Here is a 20304-nt window from a genome sequence, read left to right as displayed (position 1 = left end):
CTAGGCAAAAAATCATAGGAGAAAGTTAGTATGTAATGTGGAATAAAAATGTTGATGAGCCTACTGCACGTGGCATTCCCAGCCGGTCTCCCATTCAAGTACTTACCTAGTCCGATGCAGCTTAACTTCAGTGATCGGACGAGAACTGGTGTGATATGCAATGGTTTGGCAGTAGGCTGAGTATTCGTCAGAATTGCATGTCGTTTAATGCTTCGTCTAGGCAAAAATTCGTGGGAAAATGTTGGTATGTACGGTGGAATAAAAATGTTGATAAGCCTACTGCACGTGGTATTCCCAGCCGGTCTCCCATGCAAGTACTAACCACGCCAGATGCAGCTTAACTTCAGTGATCGGACGAGAACTGGTGTATTCTGCAATAGTTTGGCGGTAGGCTGAATATTCGTCCGAATTGTATGTCATTTAATGCTTCGTCTAGGCAAATAATCATGGGAAAAAGTTAGTATGTACGGTGGAATAAAAATGTTGATGATTCTACTGCATGTGGTATTCTCAGCCAGTCTCCCATGCAAGTACTAACCAAGTCCAGTGGGCTTAACTTCAGTGATCAGAGGAGAACTGGTGTATTCTGCAATGGTTTGTCATGAGGCTGAATATTCGTCGGAATTTGATGTAATTTAATACTTCGGCTAGGCAAAAAATCCCGGGAAAAAGTTAGAATGTACGGTGGAATAAAAATGTTGATGAGCCTAATGCACATGGTATTCCCAGCCGGTCCCCCATGCAAGTACTAACCACGCCCGATGCAGCTTAAATTCAGTGATCGAACGGGAACTGGTGTGTTCTGCAATGGTTTGACAGTATGCTGAATATTCGTCGGAATTGCATGTCGTTTAACGCCTCGACGAGGCATAAAATCCGGGGGGAAAATTTGGCATGTACGGAGGAATAAAAATGTAGATATGCCTACTACACGTGGTATTCCCAGCCAGTCTCCCAGGCAAGTATTAACCACGCCCGATGCAGCTTAACTTCAGAGATTGGACGAGAACTGGTGTATTCTGCAATGGTTTGGCAGTAGTCTGAATATTCGTTGGAATTGGATGTAATTTAATACTTCGGCTAGGCAAAAAATCCCGGGAAAACGTTAGTATGTAATGTGGAATAAAAATGTTGATGAGCCGACTGAACGTGGTATTCCCAGCCGGTCTCCCATGCAAGTATTAACCACGCCAGATGCGCCTTAACTTCAGTGATCGGACGAGAACTGGTGTATTCTGCAATGGTTTGGCAGTAGGCTGAATATTTGTCGGAATTGGATTTCAATCAATGCTTCGGCTAGGCAAAAAATCACGGGGGAAAAAAGATAGTATGTTCGGTGGAATAAAAATGTTGAGAACCCTACTGCATGTGGTATTCCCAGCAGGTCTCCCAAGCAAGTACTAGACACGCCCGATGCAGCTTAACTTCTGTGATCGGACGAGAACTGGTGTATTCTACAATGGTTTGGCAGTAGGCTGAATATTCGTCGGAATTGGATGTAATTTAATACTTCGGCTAGGCAACAAATCCCGGGAAAAACTTTGTATGTACGGTGGAATAAAAATGCTGATAAGCCTACTGCTCGTGGTATTCCCAGCAGGTCTCCCATGCAAGTACTAACCACGCCGATGCAGCTTAACTTCTGTGATCGGACGAGAACTGGTGTATTCTACAATGGTTTGGCAGTAGGCTGAATATTCGTCGGAATTGGATGTAATTTAATACATCGGCTAGGCAAAAAATCATAGGAAAAAGTTAATATGTACGGTGGAATAAAAATGTTGATGAGCCTAATGCATGTGGTTTTCCCAGCCGGTCTCCCATGCAAGTACTAACCACGCCCGATGGAGCTTAACTTCTGTGATCGGACGAGAACTGGTGTATTCTACAATGGTTTGGCAGTAGGCTGAATATTCGTCCGAATTGTATGTCATTTAATGCTTCGTCTAGGCAAAAAATCATAGGAAAAAGTTAGTATGTAACGTGGAATAAAAATGTTGATGAGCCTACTGCACGTGGTATTCCCAGCCGGTCTCCCGTGCAAGAACTAACCACGCCCTGTGCGGCTTAACTTCAGTCATCGGACGAGAACTGGTGTATTCTGCGATAAAAATGTTCATCAGCCTACTGCACGTGGTGTTCCCAGCCGGTCTCCCATGCAAGTACTAACCAAGCCTGATGCAGCTTAACTTCAGTCATCGGACAAGAACTGGTGTATTCTGCAATGGTTTGGCAGTAGGCTGAATATTCGTCGGAATTGGATGTCATTTATTGCTACGGCTAGGCAAAAAATCATAGGAAAAAGTTAGTATGTAATGTGGAATAAAAATGTTGATGAGCCTACTGCATGTGGTATTCCCAGCCGGTCTCCCGTGCAAGAACTAACCACGCCCTGTGCGGCTTAACTTCAGTCATCGGACGAGAACTGGTGTATTCTGCAATAAAAATGTTCATCAGCCTACTGCACGTGGCATTCCCAGCCGGTCTCCCATTCAAGTACTTACCACGTCCGATGCTGCTTAACTTCAGTGATCGGACGAGAACTGGTGTGTTATGCAATGGTTTGGCAGTAGGCTGAGTATTCGTCAGAATTGCATGTCGTTTAACGCTTTGGCTAGGCAAAAATTCGTGGGAAAATGTTGGTATGTACGGTGGAATAAAAATGTTGATAAGCCTACTGCACGTGGTATTCCCAGCCGGTCTCCCATGCAAGTACTAACCACGCCTAATGCAGCGTAACTTCAGCGATCGGACGAGTACTGGTGTATTCAGCAATGGTTTGGCAGTAGGCTGAATATTCGTTCGAATTGTATGTCATTTAATGCTTCGTCTAGGCAAAAAATCATCGGAAAAAGTTAGTATGTACGGTGGAATAAAAATGTTGATGATTCTACTGCATGTGGTATTCTCAGCTGGTCTCCCATGCAAGTACTAACAACGTCCAGTGGGCTTAACTTCAGTGATCAGAGGAGAACTGGTGTATTCTGCAATGGTTTGTCATGAAGCTGAATATTCGTCGGAATTTGATGTAATTTAATACTTCGGCTATGCAAAAAATCACGGGAAAAAGATAGTATGTATGGTGGAATAAAAATGTTGATAAGCCTACTGCACGTGGTATTCCAAGCAGGTCTCCTATGCAAGTACTAACCACGCCCGATGCAGCTTAACTTCAGTGATCGGACGAGAACTGCTGTATTCTACAATGTTTTGGCAGTAGGCTGAATATTCGTCGGAATCGGATGTAATTTAATACTTCGGCTAGGCAAAAAATCCCGGGAAAAAGTTAGTATTTACGGTGGAATAAAAATGTTGATGAGCCTAATGCACGTGGTATTCCCAGCCGGTCTCCCATGCATGTACTGGCCACGCCCGATGCACCTTAACTTCAGTGATCGGACAAGAACTGGTGTATTCTGCAATGGTTTGGCCGTAGGCTGAATATTCGTCGGAATTGGATTTCAATTAATTTTTCGGCTAGGCAAAAAAATCAGGAAAAAAGATAGTATGTACGGTGGAATAAAAATGTTGATAAGCCTACTGCACGTGGTATTCCCAGCAGGTCTCCTATGCAAGTACTAACCACGCCCGATGCAGCTTAACTTCAGTGATCGGACGAGAACTGGTGTATTCTACAATAGTTTGGCAGTAGGCTGAATATTCGTCCGAATTGTATGTCATTTAATGCTTCGTCTAGGCAAAAAATCATGGGAAAAAGTTAGTATGTACGGTGGAATAAATATGTTGATGATCCTACTGCATGTGGTATTCTCAGCCGGTCTCCCATGCAAGTACTAACCACGTCCAGTGGTCTTAACTTCAGTGATCAGAGGAGAACTGGTGTATTCTGCAATGGTTTGTCATGAGGCTGAATATTCGTCGGAATTTGATGTAATTTAATACTTCGGCTAGGCAAAAAATCCCGGGAAAAAGTTAGAATGTACGGTGGAATAAAAATGTTGATGAGCCTAATGCACATGGTATTCCCAACCGGTCTCCCATGCAAGTACTAACCACGCCCGATGCAGCTTAACTTCAGCGATCGGACGGGTACTGGTGTATTCTGCAATGGTTTGGCAGTAGGCTGAATATTCGTTCGAATTGTATGTCATTTAATGCTTCGTCTAGGCAAAAAATCATCGGAAACAGTTAGTATGTAATGTGGAATAAAAATGTTGATGAGCCTACTGCACGTGGTATTCCCAGCCGGTCTCCCGTGCAAGAACTAACCACGCCCGATGCGGCTTAACTTCAGTGATCGGACGAGAACTGGTGTATTCTGCAATAAAAATGTTCATTAGCCTACGGCACGTGGTATTCTCAGCCGTTCTCCCATGCAAGTACTATCCACACCCGATGCAGCTTAAATTCAGTGATCGAACGGGAACTGGTGTGTTCTGCAATGGTTTGACAGTAGGCTGAATATTCGTCGGAATTGCATGTCGTTTAACGCCTCGGCTAGGCAAAAAATCCGGGGGGAAATTTGGCATGTACGGAGGAATAAAAATGTAGATAAGCCTACTACACGTGGTATTCCCAACCGGTCTCCCATGCAAGTATTAACCACGCCCGATGCAGCTTAACTTCAGTGATCGGACGAGAACTGCTGTATTCTACAATGTTTTGGCAGTAGGCTGAATATTCGTCAGAATTGGATGTCGTTTAACGCTTTGGCTAGGCAAAAATTAGTGGGAAAATGTTGGTATGTACGGTGGAATAAAAATGTTGATAAGCCTACTGCACGTGGTATTCCCAGCTGGTCTCCCATGCAAGTACTAACCACGCCAGATGCAGCTTAACTTCAGTGATCGGACGAGAACTGGTGTATTCTGCAATAGTTTGGCAGTAGGCTGAATATTCGTCCGAATTGTATGTCATTTAATGCTTCGTCTAGGCAAAAAATCATGGGAAAAAGTTAGTATGTACGGTGGAATAAAAATGTTGATGATCCTACTGCATGTGGTATTCTCAGCCGGTCTCCCATGCAAGTACTAACCACGTCCAGTGGTCTTAACTTCAGTGATCAGAGGAGAACTGGTGTATTCTGCAATGGTTTGTCATGAGGCTGAATATTCGTCGGAATTTGATGTAATTTAATACTTCGGCTAGGCAAACAATCCCGGGAAAAAGTTAAAATGTACGGTGGAATAAAAATGTTGATGAGCCTAATGCACATGGTATTCCCAACCGGTCTCCCATGCAAGTACTAACCACGCCCGATGCAGCTTAACTTCAGCGATCGGACGGGTACTGGTGTATTCTACAATGGTTTGGCAGTAGGCTGAATATTCGTTCGAATTGTATGTCATTTAATGCTTCGTCTAGGCAAAAAATCATCGGAAACAGTTAGTATGTAATGTGGAATAAAAATGTTGATGAGCCTACTGCACGTGGTATTCCCAGCCGGTCTCCCGTGCAAGAACTAACCACGCCCGATGCGGCTTAACTTCAGTGATCGGACGAGAACTGGTGTATTCTGCAATAAAAATGTTCATTAGCCTACGGCACGTGGTATTCTCAGCCGTTCTCCCATGCAAGTACTATCCACGCCCGATGCAGCTTAAATTCAGTGATCGAACGGGAACTGGTGTGTTCTGCAATGGTTTGACAGTAGGCTGAATATTCGTCGGAATTGCATGTCGTTTAACGCCTCGGCTAGGCAAAAAATCCGGGGGAAAATTTGGCATGTACGGAGGAATAAAAATGTAGATAAGCCTACTACACGTGGTATTCCCAACCGGTCTCCCATGCAAGTATTAACCACGCCCGATGCAGCTTAACTTCAGAAATCGGACGAGAACTGTTTTTTTTTTTTTTTCTCTTTTATTAAAGACAGACCCACTGGTCTGCCTTATTATAAAGAATTTACATGTCAAGGGATCATTTACATTACATAAATTGCATCAGATGCGTAAACACATAAAATAAAAGACTTAATATTACGTTTCAAATTGCTCATCATTTACAAGTATCCGGTTAAAAAAATCTCCGGATTATAATGTATAAACGTTTCTAGAATCACAGTTAGGTACTGTGGTGCAATTTCTTATTACGATGGGAATATGGATACATAGTAGCATAATATAAGTCTTCAAGGAATAGTTAATTTATAATTTATCCCATTGACCATTGTAACTATGGAATTATTATAAGCATACAAACATTCAAAGTGGGCTAAGTCATCCCTTCGCAGGAAGCGATCATATTCAAATTGTATTTTGTTTTTTAATTGATATTTAAAATATTGTTTGAGGGGAATGTGATCTCCTTTGTTTATATAATATTTTCTTCGAATATATATACAATACTTTGTCAGCGATAAAAGCAAATTGATTGTATTCCAAAAATATTTATCATGTTTGTCTAAAAACCCAAAAATTATACTTTGTTGTTTGTCACCACTAAAAGATGGACACATTTTAAAAATTATTTCAAAAACGTATTTCCATAGTTGCTGTATTGTAGTACACTCTGTAAATAAATGAAGTGTATTTTCGTTTTCACATTTACAGAAATTACACAATGGAGAATCAATTTTCTCCATCTTATATAACGATACATTTGTAATAACAGCATTGTGAACAATCAGATAATCTAGATCCCTGAGGTATTTTTCTTTGGTATCCGTACGAATATTATTCCATATTTGTCTAAACTGTAAATTATTAAATTTGTTACACCAATATTCTGTACAGACAGGATTAAACTGTTGTGGGTGTATATCCACCTGGCATGAGTGAACCAATTGTGTTAATTCTTTTATCGAAAGTTTGCAGATATTCACGAGAGTGTCATCAATTTCGAACGCAACTACTGCGTTACACGTGGCAGAGTGGGTGTTTGATGCACAAAATTGAAGCCATTCCGAAGGTATCGAATTAAGTAGTTGTTGATATTGATTGGCAATCATTCGTTCACTCAGTTCAGATTGGGACGCACCACAAACTATTTCTACAATAGCCTCACATGTTAAAATACCAGGCACGACTTCATAGAAGAGGTCTTTAACCTTCACAATATCAGCATTAATATAATCTTTGAAAAAAAGAGGTACGCCATTGTTGGTTATGTATGAATTAAAAAACAATGGTTCATGCCAAATGTCATTATTTGACTGTAGAGGGCGCCATCTGTTATTTACAACCAGTCTCCAAGCTTTTAGTATCTCTTGATAAAAAGGGGGGACATCCCCACATTTTGAAATGTCAATATTTATTTTGAAAATACTGGAGTCTAATTTCATATTTCTATACTTGTTTAAACAATACCACATAAAATATTTAAACTTATGAGTACATTCGGGGTCCATCATTTTCTTTACCCATTTTAAACGAAATGCAGTCTTTTTCGTACCAATATCAACCAGGTTCAACCCTCCGTGACTTACTGGCCTAGTTAGAACGTCATATTTAATAAGGTGCTTTTTACCGCTCCAGAAAAAGTTTGTAATATTTGTTTTCAGTTTGTTTACATACACGTCAGGAATACTTAACACAGAGAGAGTGTACCATAGAGTTGATGATACTAGGCTATTGATAATTAAGATTTTACCACTGTATGTCAGTTTTCGGTGGGACCACTGTTTCATAATTTTGGTACACTTGTTAATTCTTTTTTCCCAATTGTCTTCCAAATAATTACAGTTTTCATTTCCAACAGTAATCCCTAGCAAGTTAATCTTATTTACACAGTGTTTTATGGGGAAAGGATTGTCAGTGCGCCCTCGCATTGTTCCGAGCCATAACAACTGCGTTTTATCATAGTTTAATTTTGCACCTGATGCGCCCTCATAGTCACTTAGAATTTCGAAAGACCTGTGCGCTGATTTGTCATCCCGGAGACTAAGCGTTGTGTCATCAGCATGTTGGTAAACAAGAGAAATATCTCGGCAGCCAGGCATACCAATGCCTGTGATTCCAGAGTTAGCTTTGATAGCAGCATTAAGGGGTTCGGCGGACAATACATACAAAATTGCAGAAATTGGGCACCCTTGTCTTATGCCGCGAGTTACAGTGAATGGTTTTGACAGGTAGCCATTACACTTAATGCTGCTATTCGCGCTATTGTATAATACATTTATCCAATTCATGAAATCGTGTCCGAAATTAAAGGTCTTCAAGGTACTCATTAAATATTGGTGATCGACTCGATCAAATGCTTTCATTTGATCGAGTTTTAAAAAAATACCTGACTGGTTCGTTTCATTGACGTAGTCGATGAGATTGCTCATGCATACAACATTGTCAACAATATCGCGACCGGGTATGCAGCAAGTCTGATCAGTGGATATAATAGTTCCAATAACGCTACGAAGGCGATTTGCCAGTGTTTTGGACAGAATTTTATAATCCACGTTCAAAAGGCTAATAGGTCTCCAGTTTTTCCACATACGTTTATCACAGTTTGATTTCGGTATGAGCGTAAGAAGGGCCCGCTGCATACTACATGAGAGGGAACCAGTTTCAAGTGCCAAATTATAACAGTCTAGCAGGTCATGCGAAACATCGTCCCAAAACCGTTTATACCAAGCAGCGGTGAGCCCATCACATCCGGGACTTTTATCATTTGTCATGTTTTGGAGTGCACAATGAAGCTCATCAATTGACTTTCGCAATTATTTTTGTCATCGTCATCAAGTCTAGCATTTACAAATTTTAGGAAGTTATCAATATTTGTTTGATCGTGATATTCTTTCTTATACAAGTCGGAGTAAAACAAAACGCCGTCAGCAAGTATATCATCGCTTGTATTTATCGTACTTCCGTCATCTCTTATTATATTCGTAATTAATTTTGAGTTTTGATGAGATTTTTCTAGATTAAAAAAATATTTTGAGCTAGTTTCGCCTTCTTCAAAATTTTTAATTTTACTTCTTATAATTGCACCATTGATCTCACTTTTAGTAATTGATTCAAGTTCTTTCTCGAGTTCAAATACTTTAGTTAAATTATAATCGACATATTTCGCTGCTTTGTGGTATTCATGGGCGATACGTTTTCCAATGATTTTTTTTATTTTATCAGGGTTTTCTTTTTCTTAATACTGTAGCTTATGGAAAAAAGCCGAATTTGCTCTTTTAGAGCATCCCACCAGACAAGTTTATTTTCAGAGTATGCACTTGCGGTTTTGGACATTTCTATTATTTCTTGGATTTTATTGGTGTATTCTTCATCTTGTAATAATTCGTTGTTAAACTTCCATATTCCCGGGCCTCTATTGACCCTATCAAATGTTATATTATACTTTAGTAGATCATGGTCACTAAATGGATATTTTACAATTTCTGATGATACACAGTAATGTATGTGAGAGGATTGCATTAACAGGTAATCAATACGGCTCTGTCGTAAAACATTGTTTACGTTATCATATCTACGCCAAGTGAACTGTTTAGCGTGTTTATGTTGTCGTCGCCAAACATCAATGAGGGAATTTTGGTTCATTACATTTAAAAGATTGGCACGTGATCTGTCGCCCGCAGTTGCAATACCTCCACTGTCCATTTCAAAGTTCTGTTTACAATTAAAATCGCCTATCACCAGATTAGCACAATCGGGTAAAAGATATTGCCCCAGGCCATCGAAAAAATCACACCTGTCCTTAACTACAGTGGGAGCGTACACATTGATTATATTAACTTGTTGGTCATCAATGTCACATGTGAGCTGAATGATTCTTCCATTATTACAACAAGTTGTATTTATGACCTCAATTCCCGATTTTTTCCTAACAAGACAACAAACACCTCGCCTTGAAGCTGTATCTGACGACAGACAATAAAATATTTCAAAAGTCATTTTCTAATTTTTTTGTGATATCGTTTACATTACAATTTGACCAAAATATTTCTTGTAAACAAATTATGTCATAATGATTTGCTTTAAACAAATTAATTGTTTGCAATATCTTTTCACTATTTACAAAACCGTTGACGTTAAGTGATACTAAAATCACCATAAATAACAATATACTCACAAACATTGTTCTTATTGTTTACATTTGTTACTCTGTCCGTCTTCATTTTCCGCCTTTTTATCACCTTTTTTTGGAGTAAACGCTTGTCTTACTGCAGTGTTCTTTAAGTTGGGCTTCCGTGGTTGTTTCTTTCGCTGTCGAGATTCGTCTTGGCTATTTCTAGGTTCTTCCTCGCTTGAAAGATGCCGTTTCTGTCTGTTGCCGGATTCATTAGTGGAGGCGCGATCAAGATTGCTATGTGTATCTGTAGTTTCCATTTTTTCGGTACTTTCTTCTATAATCTCTTCCTTCGATTTCTGTGCAGGTGTGATATGTTCGTCGTGAGGTTCGTCACTTGTATCCCGCGATGTTGTAGTTTCGCATTCGATTTCAGTTGTATCATGATTAGGTGGTGAGCTAGTGTTAATGTTTGTCTCATGCGCTGATTCATTTCTATCACTGTCATTGTTTTCAATGGAGTCAGCACCCACACTCTCGCATTGATGAGCATAATGACCTGTTTTTTTACATTTGAAGCAGCGCGACTGTGGACAATACCGTTCCGTGTGCCCGAGATCTTGACATTTTTTGCACCTGTATTTGGGGCACTCGTAAATTAAATGATCATCGCTCAGGCATTTGTTGCACACTTTTTGTTGATTACTATGTAATAGTCTTACGTATTGACCATTTTCTTCCAATTTTACTGCGTACGGCAGCGATTTTACATGTGCAGGCATTTCAACACGAATAAAACGCGTGCCGTTTTCAATTTCAGGGGCATCTTTGTAATGTTTCCTGACCATTTTACTGCGAATAATACATCCGTATGATTCGAGCATTTTAATAATGACATCGTCGTCAAGGTAAGCCGGAACGCTAAAAAAGGAGACAGTTGTAAAGTTCCTCACGAGACCGTAGACATGTGCCTCTTTACTGTCGATAGACAGCCCCTGTTCAAGTAAGATCTCCACGTCATCAAAATCAGACAAGGTCACTTGCCAATATCCGTTCATTTTCACACATGCAACAAGTGAATCATTTCCAAAAATTCTCTGCAGCACCGCGATAACATCGATTGCCTTGTATTCATTGTCCGCAATACATACCGTGTGGTTTTTCAATGCAGCACGTCTGGGGTTGCTTTCATAGGCGGCGGCCATATTGGCCCCACCCAGCTGGGCGGAGTCAACTTGTGAAGACAGATCAGAAACGCGAATCTGTCAGCTCAAATTTAAAAATAATAGGCAAGGTTTGTCAGTTAACCAGAAATCAAGCAGATGTGAGGACTTGACAGTTCTGTGACACAGGATGCAGTGGATTCAAATCGATTTCAGGAGCACCAGTCAGACACGTCCATCTTGGACGAGAACTGGTGTATTCTGCAATGGCTTGGCAGTAGTCTAAATATTCGTCGGGATTGGATGTAATGTAATACTTCGGCTAGGCAAAAAATCCCGGGAAAACGTTAGTATGTAATGTGGAATAAAAATGCTGATGAGCCGACTGAACGTGGTATTCCCAGCCGGTCTCCCATGCAAGTATTAACCACGCCAGATGCGCCTTAACTTCAGTGATCGGACGAGAACTGGTGTATTCTGCAATGGTTTGGCAGTAGGCTGAATATTTGTCGAAATTGGATTTCAATCAATGCTTCGGGTAGGCAAACAATCACGGGGAAAAAGATAGTATGTACGGTGGAATAAAAATGTTGATAACCACGCCGATGCAGCTTAACTTCTGTGATCGGTCGAGAACTGGTATATTCTACAATGGTTTGGCAGTAGGCTGAATATTTGTCGGAATTGGATGTAATTTAATACTTAGGCTAGGCAACACATCCCGGGAAAAAGTTTGTATGTACGGTGGAATATAAATGTTGATGAGCCTAATGCACGTGGTATTCCCAGCCAGTCTCCCATGCAAGTACTAACCACGCCTGATGCAGCTTAACTTCAGTGATCGGACGAGAACTGGTGTATTCTGCAATAAAAATGTTCATCAGCCTACTGCACGTGGTATTCCCAGCCGGTCTCCCATGCAAGTACTAACCACGCTCAATGCAGCTTAACTTCAGTGATCGGACGAGAACTGGTGTATTCCGCATTGGTTTGGCAGTAAGCTGAATATTCGTCGGAATTGGATGTCATTTAATGCTATGGCTAGGCAAAAAATCATAGGAAAAAGTTAGTATGTAATGTGGAATAAAAATGTTGATGATCCTACTGCACGTGGTATTCCCAGGCGGTCTCCCATGCAAGAACTAACCACGCCCGATGCGGCTTAACTTCAGTGATCGGACGAGAACTGGTGTATTCTGCAATAAAAATGTTCATCAGCCTACTGCACGTGGTATTCCCAGCCGGTCTCCCAGGCAAGTACTAAAAACGCCCGATGCAGCTTAACTTCAGTGATCGGACGAGAACTGGTGTATTCTGCAATGGTTTGGCAGTAGGCTGAATATTTGTCGGAATTGGATTTCAATTAATGCTTCGGCTATGCAAAAAATCACGGGAAAAAGATAGTATGTATGGTGGAATAAAAATGTTGATAAGCCTACTGCACGTGGTATTCCAAGCAGGTCTCCTATGCAAGTACTAACCACGCCCGATGCAGCTTAACTTCAGTGATCGGACGAGAACTGCTGTATTCTACAATGTTTTGGCAGTAGGCTGAATTTTCGTCGGAATCGGATGTAATTTAATACTTCGGCTAGGCAAAAAATCCCGGGAAAAAGTTAGTATGTATGGTAGAAAAATGATGATGAGCCTAATGCACATGGTATTCCAGGCCGGTCTCCCATGCAACCACGCCCGATGCAGCTTAACTTCAGTGATCGGACGAGAACTGGTGTATTCTGCAATGGTTTGGCAGTAGGCTGAATATTCGTCGGAATTGGATGTAATTTAATACTTTGGCTAGGCAAAAAATCCCGGGAAAAAGTTAGTATGTACGGTGGAATAAAAATGTTGATGAGCCTACTGCACGTGGTATTCCCAACCAGTCTCCCATACAAGTACTATCCACGCCCGATGCAGCTTAACTTCAGTGATCGGACGAGAACTGGTGTATTCTGCAATGATTTGGCAGTAGGCTGAATATTCTTCGGAATTGGATGTCATTTAATGCTACGGCTAGGCAAAAAATCAAGGGTAAAAGTTAGTATGTAACGTGGAATAAAAATGTTGATGAGCCTACTGCACGTGGTATTCTCAGCCGTTCTCCCATGCAAGTACTAACCTCGCCCGATGCAGCTTAACTTCAGAGATCGGACGAGAACTGGTGTATTCTGCAATGGTTTATCAGTACGCTGAATATTCGTCGGAATTGGATGTAATTTAATACTTCGGCTAGGCAAAAAATCCCGGGAAAAAGTTAGTATGTACGGAGGAATAAAAATGTTGATGAGCCTACTGCACGTGGTATTCCCAACCAGTCTCACATGCAAGTACTAACCTCGCCCGATGCAGCTTAACTTCAGTGATCGGACGAGAACTGGTGTATTCTGCAATGATTTGGCAGTAGGCTGAATATTCGTCGGAATTGGATGTCATTTAATGCTACGGCTAGGCAAAAAATCATGGGTAAAAGTTAGTATGTAATGTGGAATAAAAATGTTGATGAGCCTACTGCACGTGGTATTCCCTGCCGGTCTCCCATGCAAGTACTAACCACGCCCGATGCAGCTGAAATTCAGTGATCGGACGAGAACTGGTGTGTTCTGCAATGGTTTGACAGTAGGCTGAATATTCGTCAGAATTGCCTGTGGTTTAACGCTTTGGCTAGGCAAAAAATCCCGCGAAAAATTTGGTATGTACGGTGGAATAAAAATGTTGATAAGCCTACTGCACGTGGTATTCACAGCCGGTCTCCCATGCAAGTACTAACCAAGCCCGATGCAGCTTAACTTCAGTGGTTGGACGAGAACTGGTGTATTCTGCAATGGTTTGGCAGTAGGCTGAATATTCGTCGGAATTGGATGTCATTTACTGCTACGGATAGGCAAAAAATCATGGGTAAAATTTAGTATGTAATGTGGAAGAAAAATGTTGATGAGCCTACTGCACGTGGTATTCTCAGCCGTTCTCCCATGCAAGTACTAACCACACCCGATGCAGCTTAACTTCAGAGATCGGACGAGAACTGGTGTATTCTGCAATGGTTTGGCAGTAGTCTGAATATTCGTCGGAATTGGATGTAATTTAATACTTCGGCTAGGCAAAAAATCCAGGAAAAATATTACAATGTACAGTGGAATAAAATTTTTGATGAGCCTACTGCACGTGGTATTCCCAGCCGATCTCCCATGCAAGTACTAACCATGCCCGATGCAGATTAACTTCAGTGATCGGACGAGAACTTGTTTATTCTGCATTGGTTTGGCAGTAGGCTGAATATTCGTCGCAATTGGATGTCATTTAATGCTTCGGCTAGGCAAAAAATCAAGGAAAAAAAGTTAGTATGTAATGTGTAATAAAAATGTTGATGAGCCTTTTGCACGTGGTATTCTCAGCAGGTCTCCCGTGCAAGTACTAACCACGCCCGATGCGGCTTAACTTCAGTGATCGGACGAGAACTCGTGTATTCTGCAATGGTTTGGCAGTAGGCTGAATATTCGTCGGAATTGGATGTAATTTAATACTTCGGCTAGGCAAAAAATCACGGGAAAAAGTTAGTATGTACGGTGGAATAAAAATGTTCATCAGCCTACAGCACGTGGTATTCCCAGCCGGTCTCCCATGCTAGTACTAACCGCGCCCGATTCAGCTTAACTTCAGTGATCGGACGCGAACTGGTGTATTCTGCAATGGTGTGGCAGTAGGCTGAATATTCGTCAGAATTGGATGTAATTTAATAATTCGGCTAGGCAAAAAATCCCGGGAAAAAGTTAGTATGTATGGTGGAATAACAATGTTGATGAGCCTAATGCACATGGTATTCCAGGCCAGTCTCCCATTCAACCACGCCCGATGCAGCTTAACTTCAGTGATCGGACGAGAACTGGTGTATTCTGCAATGGTTTGGCAGTAGGCTGAATATTCGTCCGAACTGTATGTCATTTAATGCTTCGCCTAGGCAAAAAATCATGGGAAAAAGTTAGAATGTAATGTGGAATAAAAATGTTGATGGGCCTACTACACGTGGTATTCCCAGCCGGTCTCCCGTGCAAGTCCTAACCATGCCCGATGCAGCTTAACTTCAGTGGTCGGACGAGAACTCGAGTATTCTGCAATGGTTTGGCAATAGGCTGAATATTCGTCGGAATTGGATGTAATTTAATACTTCGGCTAGGCAAAAAATCCCGGGAAAAAGTTAATATGTATGGTGGAATAAAAATGTTGATGAGCCTAATGCACATGGTATTCCAGGCCGGTCACCTATGCAACCACGCCCGATGCAGCTTAACTTCAGTGATCGGACGAGAACTGGTGTATTCTGCAATGGTTTGGCAGTAGGCTGAATATTCGTCGGAATCGGATGTAATTTAATACTTCGGCTAGGCAAAAAATCTCGGGAAAAAGTTAGTATGTATGGTGGAATAAAAATGTTGATGAGCCTAATGCACATGGTATTCCAGGCCGGTCTCCCATGCAACCACGCCCGATGCAGCTTAACTTCAGTGATCGGACGAGAACTGGTGTATTCTGCAATGGTTTGGCAGTAGGCTGAATATTCGTCGGAATCGGATGTAATTTAATACTTCGGCTAGGCAAAAAATCCCGGGAAAAAGTTAATATGTATGGTGGAATAAAAATGTTGATGAGCCTAATGCACATGGTATTCCAGGCCGGTCTCCCATGCAACCACGCCCGATGCAGCTTAACTTCAGTGATTGGACGAGAACTGCTGTATTCTACAATGTTTTGGCAGTAGGCTGAATATTCGTCGGAATCGGATGTAATTTAATACTTCGGCTAGGCAAAAAATCCCGGGAAAAAGTTAGTATGTATGGTGGAATAAAAATGTTGATGAGCTTAATGCACATGGTATTCCAGGCCGGTATCCCATGCAACCACGCCCGATGCAGCTTAACTTCAGTGATCGGACGAGAACTGGTGTATTATGCAATGGTTTGGCAGTAGGCTGAATATTCGTCGGAATTGGATGTAATTTAATACTTTGGCTAGGCAAAAAATCCCGGGAAAAAGTTAGTATGTACGGTGGAATAAAAATGTTGATGAGCCTACTGCACGTGGTATTCCCAACCAGTCTCCCATACAAGTACTATCCACGCCCGATGCAGCTTAACTTCAGTGATCGGACGCGAACTGGTGTATTCTGCATTGGTTTGGCAGTAGGCTGAATATTCGTCATAATTGGATGTAATTTAATACTTCGGCTAGGCAAAAAATCCCGGGAAAAAGTTAGTATGTATGGTGGAATAACAATGTTGATGAGCCTAATGCACATGGTATTCCAGGCCAGTCTCCCATTCAACCACGCCCGATGCAGCTTAACTTCAGTGATCGGACGAGAACTGGTGTATTCTGCAATGGTTTGGCAGTAGGCTGAATATTCGTCGGAATCGGATGTAATTTAATACTTCGGCTAGGCAAAAAATCCCGGGAAAAAGTTAGTATGTATGGTGGAATAAAAATGTTGATGAGCCTAATGCACATGGTATTCCAGGCCGGTCTCCCATGCAACCACGCCCGATGCAGCTTAACTTCAGTGATCGGACGAGAACTGGTGTATTCTGCAATGGTTTGGCAGTAGGCTGAATATTCGTCGGAATCGGATGTAATTTAATACTTCGGCTAGGCAAAAAATCCCGGGAAAAAGTTAATATGTATGGTGGAATAAAAATGTTGATCAGCCTAATGCACATGGTATTCCAGGCCGGTCTCCCATGCAACCACGCCCGATGCAGCTTAACTTCAGTGATCGGACGAGAACTGCTGTATTCTACAATGTTTTGGCAGTAGGCTGAATATTCGTCGGAATCGGATGTAATTTAATACTTCGGCTAGGCAAAAAATCCCGGGAAAAAGTTAGTATGTATGGTGGAATAAAAATGTTGATGAGCCTAATGCACATGGTATTCCAGGCCTGTCTCCCATGCAACCACGCCCGATGCAGCTTAACTTCAGTGATCGGACGAGAACTGGTGTATTCTGCAATGGTTTGGCAGTAGGCTGAATATTCTTCGGAATTGGATGTCATTTAATGCTACGGCTAGGCCAAAAATCAAGGGTAAAAGTTAGTATGTAACGTGGAATAAAAATGTTGATGAGCCTACTGCACGTGGTATTCCCAGCCGGTCTCCCATGCAAGTACTAACCACGCCCGATGCAGCGTAAATTCAGTGATCTGACGAGAACTGGTGTGTTCTGCAATGGTTTGACAGTAGGCTGAATATTCGTCAGAATTGCCTGTGGTTTAACGCTTTGGCTAGGCAAAAAATCCCCGGAAAAATTTAGTATGTACGGTGGAATAAAAATGTTGATAAGCCTACTGCACGTGGTATTCCCAGCCGGTCTCCCGTGCAAGTCCTAACCATGCCCGATGCGGCTTAACTTCAGTGATCGGACGAGAACTGGTGTATTCTGCAATGGTTTGGCAGTAGGCTGAATATTCGTCGGAATTGGATTTCAATTAATGTTTCGGCTAGGCAAAAAATCAAGGGAAAAAGATAGTATGTACGGTGGAATAAAAATGTTGATAAGCCTACTGCACGTGGTATTCCCAGCCGGTCTCCCATGCTAGTACTAACCACGCCCGATGCAGCTTAACTTCAGTGATCGGACGAGAACTGGTGTATTATGCAATGGTTTGGCAGTAGGCTGAATATTTGTCGGAATTGGATTTCAATTAATGCTTCGGCTAGGCTGAAAATCACGGGAAAAAGATAGTATGTATGGTGGAATAAAAATGTTGATAAGCCTACTGCACTTGGTATTCCCAGAAGGTCTCCTATGCAAGTACTAACCACGCCCGATGCAGCTTAACTTCAGTGATCGGACGAGAACTGCTGTATTCTGCAATGGTTTGGCAGTAGGCTGAATATTCGTCCGAATTTTATGTCATTTAATGCTTCGTCTAGGCAAAAAATCATGGGAAAAAGTTTGAATGTAATGTGGAATAAAAATGTTGATGGGCATACTGCACGTGGTATTCCCAGCCGGTCTCACGTGCAAGTCCTAACCATGCCCGATGCGGCTTAACTTCAGTGATCGGACGAGAACTGGTGTATTCTCAATGGTTTGTCAGTAGGCTGAATATTCGTCGGAATTGGATTTCAATTAATATTTCGGCTAGGCAAAAAATCTAGGGAAAAAGATAGTATGTACGGTGGAATAAAAATGTTGATAAGCCTACTGCACGTGGTATTCCCAGCCGGTCTCCCATGCTAGTACTAACCACGCGCGATGCAGCTTAACTTCAGTGATCGGACGAGAACTGGTGTATTCTGCAATGGTTTGGCAGTAGGCTGAATATTCGTCGGAATTGGATGTAATTTAATACTTCGGCTAGGCAAAAAATCCCGGGAAAATGTTAGCATGTACGGTGGAATAAAAATGTTCATCAGCCTACTGCACGTGGTATTCCCAGGAGGTCTCCCATGCAAGTACTAACCACGCCCGATGCAGCTTAACTTCAGTGATCGGACGAGAACTAGTGTATTCTGCAATGGTTTGGCAGTAGGCTGAATATTCGTCGGAATTGGATGTAATTTAATACTTCGGCTAGGCAAAAAATCCCGGGAAAAAGTTAGTATGTACGGAGGAATAAAAATGTTGATGAGCCTACTGCACGTGGTATTCCCAACCAGTCTCACATGCAAGTACTAACCACGCCCGATGCAGCTTAACTTCAGTGATCGGACGAGAACTGGTGTATTCTGCAATACAAATTTTCATCAGCTTCTGCACGTGGTATTCCCAGCCGGTCTCCCATGCAAGTACTAACCATGCCCGATGCAGCTTAACTTCAGTGATCGGACGAGAACTGATGTATTCTGCATTGGTTTGGCAGTAGGCTGAATATTCGTCGGAATTGGATGTCATTTAATGCTACGGCTAGGCAAAAAATCATGGGTAAAAGTTAGTATGTAATGTGGAATAAAAATGTTGATGAGCCTAATGCACGTGGTATTCCCAGCCGGTCTCCCATGCAAGTACTAACCACGCCCGATGCAGCTGAAATTCAGTGATCGGACGAGAACTGGTGTGTTCTGCAATGGTTTGACAGTAGGCTGAATATTCGTCAGAATTGCCTGTGGTTTAACGCTTTGGCTAGGCAAAAAATCCCGGGAAAAATTTGGTATGTTCGGTGGAATAAAAATGTTGATAAGCCTACTGCACGTGGTATTCACAGCCGGTCTCCCATGCAAGTACTAACCAAGCCCGATGCAGCTTAAGTTCAGTGATTGGACGAGAACTGGTGTATTCTGCAATGGTTTGGCAGTAGGCTGAATATTCGTCGGAATTGGATGTCATTTACTGCTACGGATAGGCAAAAAATCATGGGTAAAATTTAGTATGTAATGTGGAATAAAAATGTTGATGAGCCTACTGCACGTGGTATTCTCAGCCGTTCTCCCATGCAAGTACTAACCACCCCCGATGCGGCTTAACTTCAGAGATCGGAGGAGAACTCGTGTATTCTGCAATGGTTTGGCAGTAGGCTGAATGTTCGTCGGAATTGGATGTAATTTAATACTTCGGCTAGGCAAAAAATCCAGGAAAAATATTACTATGTACAGTGGAATAAAATTTTTGATGAGCCTACTGCACGTGGTATTCCCAGCCGATCTCCCATGCAAGTACTAACCATGCCCGATGCAGATTAACTTCAGTGATCGGACGAGAACTGGTTTATTCTGCATTGGTTTGGCAGTAGGCTGAATATTCGTCGCAATTGGATGTCATTTAATGCTTCGGCTAGGCAAAAAATCAAGGAAAAAAAGTTAGTATGTAATGTGGAATAAAAATGTTGATGAGCCTATTGCACGTGGTATTCTCAGCAGGTCTCCCGTGCAAGTTCTAACCACGCCCGATGCGGCTTAACTTCAGTGATCTAAGGAGAACTCGTGTATTCTGCAATGGTTTGGCAGTAGGCTGAATATTCGTCGGAATTGGATGTAATTTAATACTTCGGCTAGGCAAAAAATCACGGGAAAAAGTTAGTATGTACGGTGGAATAAAAATGTTCATCAGCCTACTGCACGTGGTATTCCCAGCCGGTCTCTCATGCTAGTACTAACCGCGCCCGATTCAGCTTAACTTCAGTGATCGGACGCGAACTGGTGTATTCTGCAATGGTGTGGCAGTAGGCTGAATATTCGTCAGAATTGGATGTAATTTAATACTTCGGCTAGGCAAAAAATCCCGGGAAAAAGTTAGTATG

General features: G+C 41.8%; 1 non-coding gene and 40 pseudogenes across 1 annotated transcript; all 41 read right to left on the bottom strand.

Moving 5' to 3' along the window:
* Window positions 1-57: 57 nt before the first annotated feature.
* LOC144353000 (5S ribosomal RNA) lies at window positions 58-177 on the bottom strand (annotated as a pseudogene).
* A 96-nt stretch (window positions 178-273) lies between these two features.
* Window positions 274-393, bottom strand: LOC144353009 (5S ribosomal RNA; annotated as a pseudogene).
* Window positions 394-704: 311 nt separating this feature from the next.
* On the bottom strand, window positions 705-824 carry LOC144353003 (5S ribosomal RNA; annotated as a pseudogene).
* A 532-nt stretch (window positions 825-1356) lies between these two features.
* LOC144353005 (5S ribosomal RNA) lies at window positions 1357-1476 on the bottom strand (annotated as a pseudogene).
* Window positions 1477-1572: 96 nt separating this feature from the next.
* On the bottom strand, window positions 1573-1691 carry LOC144352998 (5S ribosomal RNA; annotated as a pseudogene).
* Window positions 1692-1787: 96 nt separating this feature from the next.
* On the bottom strand, window positions 1788-1907 carry LOC144353008 (5S ribosomal RNA; annotated as a pseudogene).
* Window positions 1908-2121: 214 nt separating this feature from the next.
* Window positions 2122-2241, bottom strand: LOC144353006 (5S ribosomal RNA; annotated as a pseudogene).
* Window positions 2242-2455: 214 nt separating this feature from the next.
* On the bottom strand, window positions 2456-2575 carry LOC144353014 (5S ribosomal RNA; annotated as a pseudogene).
* A 96-nt stretch (window positions 2576-2671) lies between these two features.
* On the bottom strand, window positions 2672-2791 carry LOC144353002 (5S ribosomal RNA; annotated as a pseudogene).
* Window positions 2792-3102: 311 nt separating this feature from the next.
* LOC146726798 (5S ribosomal RNA) lies at window positions 3103-3222 on the bottom strand (annotated as a pseudogene).
* A 312-nt stretch (window positions 3223-3534) lies between these two features.
* On the bottom strand, window positions 3535-3654 carry LOC146726797 (5S ribosomal RNA; annotated as a pseudogene).
* A 311-nt stretch (window positions 3655-3965) lies between these two features.
* Window positions 3966-4085, bottom strand: LOC146726796 (5S ribosomal RNA; annotated as a pseudogene).
* A 214-nt stretch (window positions 4086-4299) lies between these two features.
* LOC146726795 (5S ribosomal RNA) lies at window positions 4300-4419 on the bottom strand (annotated as a pseudogene).
* Window positions 4420-4515: 96 nt separating this feature from the next.
* On the bottom strand, window positions 4516-4635 carry LOC146726794 (5S ribosomal RNA; annotated as a pseudogene).
* Window positions 4636-4731: 96 nt separating this feature from the next.
* On the bottom strand, window positions 4732-4851 carry LOC146726793 (5S ribosomal RNA; annotated as a pseudogene).
* A 311-nt stretch (window positions 4852-5162) lies between these two features.
* LOC144359324 (5S ribosomal RNA) lies at window positions 5163-5282 on the bottom strand (annotated as a pseudogene).
* Window positions 5283-5496: 214 nt separating this feature from the next.
* On the bottom strand, window positions 5497-5616 carry LOC146726792 (5S ribosomal RNA; annotated as a pseudogene).
* Window positions 5617-11957: 6341 nt separating this feature from the next.
* On the bottom strand, window positions 11958-12077 carry LOC144358793 (5S ribosomal RNA; annotated as a pseudogene).
* Window positions 12078-12291: 214 nt separating this feature from the next.
* LOC146726791 (5S ribosomal RNA) lies at window positions 12292-12411 on the bottom strand (annotated as a pseudogene).
* Window positions 12412-12507: 96 nt separating this feature from the next.
* Window positions 12508-12627, bottom strand: LOC146726790 (5S ribosomal RNA; annotated as a pseudogene).
* Window positions 12628-12929: 302 nt separating this feature from the next.
* On the bottom strand, window positions 12930-13049 carry LOC146726789 (5S ribosomal RNA; annotated as a pseudogene).
* A 96-nt stretch (window positions 13050-13145) lies between these two features.
* On the bottom strand, window positions 13146-13265 carry LOC146726788 (5S ribosomal RNA; annotated as a pseudogene).
* A 96-nt stretch (window positions 13266-13361) lies between these two features.
* Window positions 13362-13481, bottom strand: LOC146726787 (5S ribosomal RNA; annotated as a pseudogene).
* A 96-nt stretch (window positions 13482-13577) lies between these two features.
* LOC146726786 (5S ribosomal RNA) lies at window positions 13578-13697 on the bottom strand (annotated as a pseudogene).
* Window positions 13698-13793: 96 nt separating this feature from the next.
* Window positions 13794-13913, bottom strand: LOC146726785 (5S ribosomal RNA; annotated as a pseudogene).
* A 96-nt stretch (window positions 13914-14009) lies between these two features.
* On the bottom strand, window positions 14010-14129 carry LOC146726784 (5S ribosomal RNA; annotated as a pseudogene).
* A 96-nt stretch (window positions 14130-14225) lies between these two features.
* Window positions 14226-14345, bottom strand: LOC146726783 (5S ribosomal RNA; annotated as a pseudogene).
* A 97-nt stretch (window positions 14346-14442) lies between these two features.
* On the bottom strand, window positions 14443-14562 carry LOC146726782 (5S ribosomal RNA; annotated as a pseudogene).
* Window positions 14563-14658: 96 nt separating this feature from the next.
* LOC146726781 (5S ribosomal RNA) lies at window positions 14659-14778 on the bottom strand (annotated as a pseudogene).
* A 1357-nt stretch (window positions 14779-16135) lies between these two features.
* Window positions 16136-16255, bottom strand: LOC146726780 (5S ribosomal RNA; annotated as a pseudogene).
* Window positions 16256-17187: 932 nt separating this feature from the next.
* LOC146726779 (5S ribosomal RNA) lies at window positions 17188-17307 on the bottom strand (annotated as a pseudogene).
* A 96-nt stretch (window positions 17308-17403) lies between these two features.
* On the bottom strand, window positions 17404-17523 carry LOC146726778 (5S ribosomal RNA; annotated as a pseudogene).
* A 96-nt stretch (window positions 17524-17619) lies between these two features.
* On the bottom strand, window positions 17620-17739 carry LOC146726777 (5S ribosomal RNA; annotated as a pseudogene).
* Window positions 17740-17835: 96 nt separating this feature from the next.
* On the bottom strand, window positions 17836-17955 carry LOC146726776 (5S ribosomal RNA; annotated as a pseudogene).
* Window positions 17956-18266: 311 nt separating this feature from the next.
* Window positions 18267-18386, bottom strand: LOC146726775 (5S ribosomal RNA; annotated as a pseudogene).
* A 96-nt stretch (window positions 18387-18482) lies between these two features.
* Window positions 18483-18602, bottom strand: LOC146726774 (5S ribosomal RNA). The gene has a single exon (XR_014928648.1). It is a non-coding gene; the product is annotated as a 5S ribosomal RNA (ribosomal RNA).
* A 213-nt stretch (window positions 18603-18815) lies between these two features.
* LOC146726773 (5S ribosomal RNA) lies at window positions 18816-18935 on the bottom strand (annotated as a pseudogene).
* Window positions 18936-19031: 96 nt separating this feature from the next.
* LOC146726772 (5S ribosomal RNA) lies at window positions 19032-19151 on the bottom strand (annotated as a pseudogene).
* Window positions 19152-19247: 96 nt separating this feature from the next.
* LOC146726771 (5S ribosomal RNA) lies at window positions 19248-19367 on the bottom strand (annotated as a pseudogene).
* Window positions 19368-19679: 312 nt separating this feature from the next.
* On the bottom strand, window positions 19680-19799 carry LOC146726770 (5S ribosomal RNA; annotated as a pseudogene).
* Window positions 19800-20112: 313 nt separating this feature from the next.
* LOC146726769 (5S ribosomal RNA) lies at window positions 20113-20232 on the bottom strand (annotated as a pseudogene).
* Between the last annotated feature and the right edge of the window lie 72 nt (window positions 20233-20304).

This window comes from Saccoglossus kowalevskii, unplaced genomic scaffold (assembly GCF_978046115.1).
Source record: "Saccoglossus kowalevskii unplaced genomic scaffold, keSacKowa6.1 SCAFFOLD_24, whole genome shotgun sequence".
Taxonomy (NCBI): Eukaryota; Metazoa; Hemichordata; class Enteropneusta; family Harrimaniidae; genus Saccoglossus; species Saccoglossus kowalevskii.
This window is presented reverse-complemented; position numbering and strand designations above follow the sequence as displayed.